The 8,038-nt window shown below is 34.1% G+C and overlaps 1 protein-coding gene across 5 annotated transcripts in view; it reads left to right on the top strand.

The window, feature by feature from the left end:
• The first annotated feature begins 1,103 nt into the window (after positions 1-1,103).
• Positions 1,104-8,038, top strand: part of ITPRID2 (ITPR interacting domain containing 2) — an 87,753-nt gene continuing 80,818 nt past the window's right edge. For 3 of the 5 annotated variants that reach the window (XM_058300547.2, XM_058300548.2, XM_058300545.2), the window contains exon 1: positions 1,220-1,427. The gene's annotated coding sequence lies outside the window, so the exon portion shown is untranslated. Of the gene's footprint in view, positions 1,148-1,219; positions 1,428-8,038 lie in introns of those variants that run through there. The other 2 variants (XM_071216234.1, XM_058300546.1) reach the window with 2 other exon arrangements.

The following is an 8,038-nucleotide window of genomic DNA, read 5'->3' as shown; positions in this document are numbered from 1 at the left end:
AGTACTAAGACTAAAGAAACACTTATAAAATTATCCCAGCCTGCCCTAGCCAAGGAAAATGTACACAGCTGTCTCCAGCATGTGATTTGAAGGTGCCAGAAGGTCTATTCAAATACATCACCTTTAACAGCTTACAGCACTGCCTCAAATTCTCACCAACAAGAAAGATCTTTGTGCAAAAGTATTATTTCCAAAAAGGTATCATTTAAAAATATTGTCTAGGAATAATTGCCTATTATTGATAGAAAGACAAGATAGACACATTTTGGGGGAGATCTGAATGATGAAAGGAGAAAAAAGAAAAATAAGGTGCTGTTGAAGATAAAGTACCACAATAGACAGTCTTCGTCAATCCTGGTAAAATAGAGGGATGATGAAGACAAAAAGTTTCCACTTTGGCTTTCACTGTCTATGGAAATTATCCTTCCATTTGGGAGGTATAGTCCTACCAGTTAAGTTTCTACTATTTGCAACAATAAAATTTTCTTAATAGCAAAAATTATCTGTGTATAACTTACATCTTTCTCATACTTATCTTTTGGAACAGGGGTCCTTAACCAGGGGTCCCAGATATGGGCCTGAAGTGGGGACAAGGGTGGACCCACTAAATTGATAAATATTAATAAAATGTCAAATATGTATATGAGAATGCACAGAACTCTAAAAAGATTGTCCAAAATTGTCATCAAATTATTATAAGCATATGTGTACCCCAAAGAACTACTGTTAAGCTAGCATGAAATCAACCTAGCATAGCCATATTCCTTACGGATCACCCAGAATCAGTGCCTGCTGGAGGTAGGCTTTAACAGCTGAGAATATAACATACAACTGTTTTGATTTATGTATCCTAATGAACATCCAGTCTACATTCAAGCTGATATTTTGGAAAACAAAGTATGGTATTCAAAATGACCAAGGCCAGGTTAATATTATATACTACTGGTTGGCTAAAAACTATATTTTCACTGTGTTTCTGCAACAGATGCGACTATTCAGGATTAGGGTTTTAAGGTAAATAATATGCAACAAGGAAATGAGACATGTATGTCAACAGAAGTTCTTGGGAAAGGATTTGGCAATTCGAATGTGCAGTCTATTAATTAAAAATGCTTTTCAAAATGGACAAACAGATCTGCCTTTCTTGGTGAGTTATCGTCAAGTCCTTTGAGTTCTTAAGACATTTTCTTTACTCTGTGTTTAACAACAAATGTGGGCCAATTGCTGTGAGTTAATTGAAAAGGATTGTTTTCTAGTTGCCAAGAAACGGCCTTTCTTACACTATGCAGGCCATTCTGTGCACAGATGAAACTTCCTGATTTGTCTTTTAGGGTTTAAGAATATAGGCTGCTGTGGTTTCCTTGCCCCTTGTGGAGAAGAGCACACATCAAGGTTTTCAGGGGGGTTGTTGCATTTCAGTTTACCAGGTAAGATGAGGATCTGAAAATGCTGCCTTCTTTCTCATGCCTAACTTTCCTTAATCACAGAAGTGCTTTTTTTTGTTGAGTGAATGAATAGATCTGAAAGGATTTTAGTTGGCTTAGTTTCGTGTAAAATCATGCTAAATTGATTTATTTCCAGGTAAAGATCCTAAGAAAGAAAAAAAAAAAGAAATAAAAATAGATGTCTCTGAAACTGATGGCAGTTTGTCTCCTCCTGGTTTCAGGGTAATTAATACAGTAAGCCAAGAGGCTGTGACTGTGTTTAGGGTTTAAGTATAGAAATTATTGCTCTCGAAGGAAATGCCATTATTTCTATCTAAAGAAAAAATTTCAAGTCTTGTCTTTTCCAACTGAGAAATGGGCTTTTGTGTATTAACTTCAAAGGAATACTTGCTGATCTGATGTATAACTTACTTGTCTTTCTGAAAAACCTCTCTATATTTTAATTATCTGTTTTCCTATTGACTGTTTTATTCTGCCTTAAAGATAAAGTTAAACCAGTGTCCTTGTGCTTATTGAGGCTTACTGATAGTTATAATACAAACAAAGCTTTCCTTCTTCTTTAGGAAGGGAAAGTAGCATTTCTTGATTCAAAGTTATCAGTTCTCCGGCTCAAAAATGCAATGCTTGCTATGGGTAGAAATGTGAGAGAAAGGTTGAAAAGTATCGGTTGAGTTTGTTGAGTCAAGCCTTCCCCGCACCCACCCCTTATGGAGTTCATGCTTTCATATGCTCAGGTTGAACTCTGCATACCCATACTTTAATTTAATCAGACAGTTTACACAGACTATTTGTGGAAAGCAAATGTTGTAAGCACTGCAGATGAACCTAATTGAGTGGTGTTACTGATCTGTTTTTTCAAAGTCATATTTTGCCTCCTGGGTTTCCTAGGAGCACATTTCCTTTAGTAGGAAGATTACCAAAAATGGATACAAGACAGGTCAAATATTTGTTGTCTCATTAGGTAAGTTTCCATTTGTTCAGGGTCTGAAGCCACCTAAGTTTAAATATGACCTATGTAACATAAATCCTAATTGATGCTGGAGAGAAATCATTGCAGTGTGCCTTTACCTGGTAATATGATTTGGGTTTTCCACACTTGAACTAGACTTTGGTTAGGAAACTATTACATGGAATAACATTGAAGTGATAATTGAATATGGACATGTAATCCATCCATTTATTTTTAACTTATTGAACTGTGATGCCCTCCTTTCTTGAACTCCTATGCATTTTAAATTAACTGAAGAATCACAGTACTATCAGCTAGCACAAGTTCTTTACACTCTATTTCTGACTTATGTAGTAATTAAAATTGAAGTAGCCCATCTAAACAAACGCTTGGTTTGCAATTGTGTATTCTTGATGTGACTTATTACCAGCTTTAATTTTGTTGGTACTATGCATCTGTTTCCATGTAAGACATTATCAAACCCATTTTAGTTGACATTCCTCCCTTCGCTTTGTCAAAAAGGGGTTTTTTTTTGCCCTGAAAATATATTTTTGGATATTATTGGTTCTACGGAACTTAATATATTTATGCTGGTAGACGTTTTGCTTAGTCCTTTGCTAGTGTGTGAGATAAGTGGAGAGCAGGGAAAGTCAGTCTGATACAATATTTTACAGGCAGATTTCTTCCAACATCTGGTGTACTATTCTTGCTATGTCAGTAGAGCAGAGTAATTGTGACATTAATAAAATAAGTATAAAGGAAATGTTTAATAGTCTGATTTCATTTAAAGTCTGATTTCATTCTGAGTGATTACTACATATTTTATAAACATTTATTAGCTGATATTGATTTGACCCTCTGTAGATTAAGAATTTTGCAAAAAGAAAGTCATCTATCTAGGTTGGGATGGAAATCAGCAGTCTATAAAATTCTTGTCCCACCTTAATTAAGAAGAGATGCATGCCATCGACAGTTTTTAGATCCCAGCGGCTAAAATACCATAAAATGTTAGACTTTCAAGGGCATATATTGATTATTGAATCTAATGACTGACACTTTATTCTGAGGAGCCCTACAAAGTCCCAAAAACATTATAACAAGTGTCAGGTATTGCGGGGGTGAGGGGAATGGTTAGCTGGTAGTATAGGATGGGCACTAAACTCTATTACCAACTAGTCTGTACTTTACTAGTTTGCCTTCAAGGGCACAGATAATATAAGAGTCTTTGACAAACCCTTTTGAAAATCAAGACACATTGTATTTATAATATTACTCTTATCCACCATTCAAGAAACTCAGTCCAGTATAAAGTTAACTTGATGTATCTCATTTATAGTGAACTCAGGATGGCATTGGACTGACAATTCTACTGCAGGTGCTCTCTTAATATTGGTTTCATTGTTCCAGAGTTATTTCAGAAATCCTCACTAAGCAGCTAGGCAATACTTGTTTTCTTTATAAAATATCACCTATTATTTTTTTGACAATTTGGATATCTGTCTTACGGCATATCTTTTAAACATCATTTCAATCATATCTAAAAACATTGATATTATATATTTCCAAAAATATAAACTTTATAAGTATATAAAGTAATTATAACTTTATAAATATATAAAGTAATAAAAAGTAAAGCAATAAATAATATATGAGGTGATTTATAAAGTAATAAAGGGTTTCTTACGCTCTACTTACCTGCAATTGCTTTCTTTATAATATTAGAAAGTTATTTGCCTAAATGGAGAAGAGATATGCAAAATAGCTGAGTAATTTAAATTTTTCTTTTTGCCTATATACAATTAGCACTGGCTCTTTCTCTTGTTTTGATAAGACAAAAGGGACATTCCTTTTTTTTTTCCTTAAACTTTTTGTTAAACTGGAATTTCAATTCTTCAACTGCAGTGTTACGGTTTTTGAACCATTCCTTTTTCTGTGCTTTCTATAAGCATTTCTAAAAGCTTAGAGTGTGCTCTTCTCTTCCTATGGAGCAGTTTTTCTTGATTTGACACTATCTGGAGACATTTTTGTCTCACAGTGTGGGGATGAGGGGACTATGCTGCTGGCACCAGTGGCTAGAGGCCAGGCAGGCTGCTGAACACTTACAATACACAGGACCCTCCCCCATGGCCAAGAATTACCTGACTCCAAATGTCAGTAGTGCTGAGATTGGGAAATCCTGCTTCAGAGGTATCACATATCTGATCCTGGCTAAGTAGACTATTTTGGGTCAGAATTTTTGTTTCCAGAACATCCTGAAATCACATATGCCTTCATTTTCTAAATTTAGAATACTGGCCTATACGTTCATATCTAAGTTTTCATTGAACTTTGGAGAATCCACCTATTTAAAGTGTAGGATTCATGATCTAACTGGGTTGTCTAGTTTTCCCTTCCTTGATTATTCCAGTACCAAAATGACAAGAGTTAAATTATCCTTAAGGTTGTGTCATATTCATACTACTAAATAGGGCTTTATCTGAATGACTCGTAGTATATTGCCTTCCTTGTTTCTACTTGTAAATAAAAATGTCATCATTAAGATAAAACCAAAATATTATCTGTATAAATGCTGGGCTGGATTTCCATGTCCAAAGTCATTCTTCCACGAGTGCATTCTATAGCTATTTATTGAGCACCTATTATGTGCCAGGAACTGTCTTATATTGGAAATATAGCAGTGAAAAAGACAGAAAACCTACTTTTGTGGTGATTACATTCCAGTGGAGTCAGAAGATCTAAAAAAGTCATCTTTCCCTCAACTATTTTTGCTCTTGGTCTATGATGTGTTAAAAACAAGCATCATCATCAATAATAACAACAAAAACTAGTACATTATGAATATACAAAAGTTTGTTCGTTTTTTTTTTTCCTTCATGTAAACCCTCTGTTTTTTGGGAACTGCCAAGTACACTTTCGCTGATATCTGAACTCTTTCTACATATATCGCTATTTTCAGTAATAACTTGCTTGGTTTGCATTCTAAAGAAGACTAAATTTTGATAGAAAGAAAAAATATTTGATGAGCTGAAGTAACAAAAGTAAGAATAGTCAACTTAGCATTTAGAAAAAGAGGCATTAAGGTAAAGATGGAAAATTGTGAGAGGAAAGAGGCCAGTCATGCCTGACATTTATTTTGTTTACTGTGGCAAGAAAAAAGAAACAGAAAAAAGCAATAATGTGTCTTTCCAGTATAAATGTAACTCAGAGTAATTCTTTTCTTCTGGTGGGTATATCTGACTCTGGTGAGTTCTTTAGATTTTCTTACCTATTTTAAAGCTTATTCCTCACTAGCCCCTGATAAGGCCATTGGTTTCTTTTTTGGGGGCAGAGAATGTGAGACATACATAAAGCAAAATACTAAAATTTTCCTATTTGATCTCAACAATTTTTGATTTTATGTAATAATTTCTTCCTCTTCATAATGTTTATATTCTTAGTAAACCAGACAAGAGTGCATATGATTTTCCTGTATTCTGTTGCATATTCTACTAAATTGCTAAAGTGTAGGGGGGAAAAAGACTTGATTCTCTAAATTCCCAGACTTCGTAAAGCTATAACTTTTAAATAATCATTCGGCTTCTTAAGATTACAGTTACAAAACTATAATTTTTACATTCATCTTCTCTTCCATTTAGAAATAGAGATCCTACTCAATTAGGGTTCTAATAGTATAGGTTATAACTGGTTTTCTAGAGATGATTAAAAAAAAAAGATTTTATTTTAATAGCCTTAGTGGTTCTGAGAGATTGCAGTGAAGTAGTTTTTGTTATGAGAGCAAAACAAAGAGGATTCATTTCTTCTTTGTTTCTGCTCAGGCCTTCCCATGTATTAGGTCTCGAAACTGGGCCAGTTGTTTAGTCTCTATGAACCTATATTTCCTGATCCTTTAATTGCAATTAAAAATTCTTATATTGGGGAGCAGATGTGGCTCATGCGTTTGAGCAACTGCTTCCCTCATGGGAGGTTCCGGGTTCAGATCTGACCCTGGTACCTCAAAAACAAACAAAATAAAACAGAAACCAATAAAAACAAAAAAGAAAAAACTTATAATGTCATTCTGAATAATATGAAATTGCCACTTTTATGAATCAAAGCAGTCCAATATTGGCAAATTTCAGATGATTCAACCTGAAGTACATAATTTCAAAAACAAATCTTATTTCCCTAGACATAATTCTCTGTAAAAAAAATCTGACTTAACTTGATAAAGCTAAAAATGCACATGCAGTTCTATTACATGTTTAAAATAAAACATTATAAAAAAGACACTCCTTGAAAAGACAGTATAGTTTTTAAGAGCATAAAGAAGAGGTTGACGACTCACAACCTTTGGGCCAAATCATGCTCATCCCCTGTGTTTGTACAGCTTGTGAACAAAGAATGGCTTTTACATTTTTTAATGTTTGAAAAAAATCAAAGGAAAAATAATACTTTGTGACATGTGAAGTTATAGGAGATTCAAATTTCAGTGTCCATAAGTAGGAAGTTTTATTGAAACACAGCCATGTTCCTTCATTTACGTATTATGTAAGAATACTTTCATGCTGCAAGGACAGAATTAAGAAGGTGTGACAGAGACGTGACTCCTAAAGCCTAAAATATTTATCAGCTGGTCCTTTACAGAGAAGATTTGTTATCTTCTATCCTAGAGTCAAATTGCCTGCATTCAAATGCCAAGCCACCATTTCTTGGCTGTGTGATTTAGGCAAGTTACTTAACCTTTCTGAACCTCAGTTTCCACATTTTAAAATGGGTATAATAGAACTTTCCTCAAAGAATAAGTGTGAGTTTCTGGTATATCATGATACTCTATAAATGTTACTAAAATGTTTAATAATTGTTAATATTCTTCCAGATCACCACGGTAATTGATTAAGAAAAAAAAAAAACGTAAAAGCTTTGAAAAGTTTAGATGGGCTATAATTGTTGCATCCCCCTATCATGGTATGAACCCAAAACATAGTCATCAGTATTCTTAGGACCTAATAGTAAAATGTAACCACTTGCTCACATAAACGATTTTGATATTTAATATTTACATTTTATTCTTACCACATCGACCATTTCAATTTAGAAATATTTAAGTTTCTAAATTTGCAAATGCTAAACTGCAAAGTAGGGGCTGTTTTTTTCCCTGGGACAATGAACATCTGCTGAAACAGTTTGTCCAAAAGAGCTTTCACCTCTGCTGGCCTTTTTTTTTTTTTTTAGAAATGGAAAAAAGGATCATTGTTTAACATCAACTCCTCTCATCTTCTAAACCAAGAAACAGTTTCTCTTGGGACTAGATGTTTCTAGGATTTAGAAAACTAAAGGAACCTCACCTTTTTATTTATTTTTTTCCAATTTTTGGGTAAGGGTAAGTGGAGCTGTATTAGAGTGTCATGTGTCATGTTCTTTTTTCCTACTCTCATTTTAATATTGTTTAAAAGACCTCAGACTTTTTCAGTTGATTTCTAGATTTCAGTATTGAATTGAGCATTGAAGCATCTAATTTTTAGAGAGAAGGTAGTGTGGGGATAGTGGTTATCACACAGTGGGAAAAGGGTCAGGTTTTAACTTCAAAAAGGCTTTGAGAAGTAGCTTGGATCTATTACTTTTTGTATGCAAAGTAAGAGGGGTTTGGAGGGAGGATGATCCAAAA

This window comes from Dasypus novemcinctus, chromosome 7, assembly GCF_030445035.2.
Source record: "Dasypus novemcinctus isolate mDasNov1 chromosome 7, mDasNov1.1.hap2, whole genome shotgun sequence".
NCBI classification, from domain to species: domain Eukaryota; kingdom Metazoa; phylum Chordata; class Mammalia; order Cingulata; family Dasypodidae; genus Dasypus; species Dasypus novemcinctus.
This window is presented reverse-complemented; position numbering and strand designations above follow the sequence as displayed.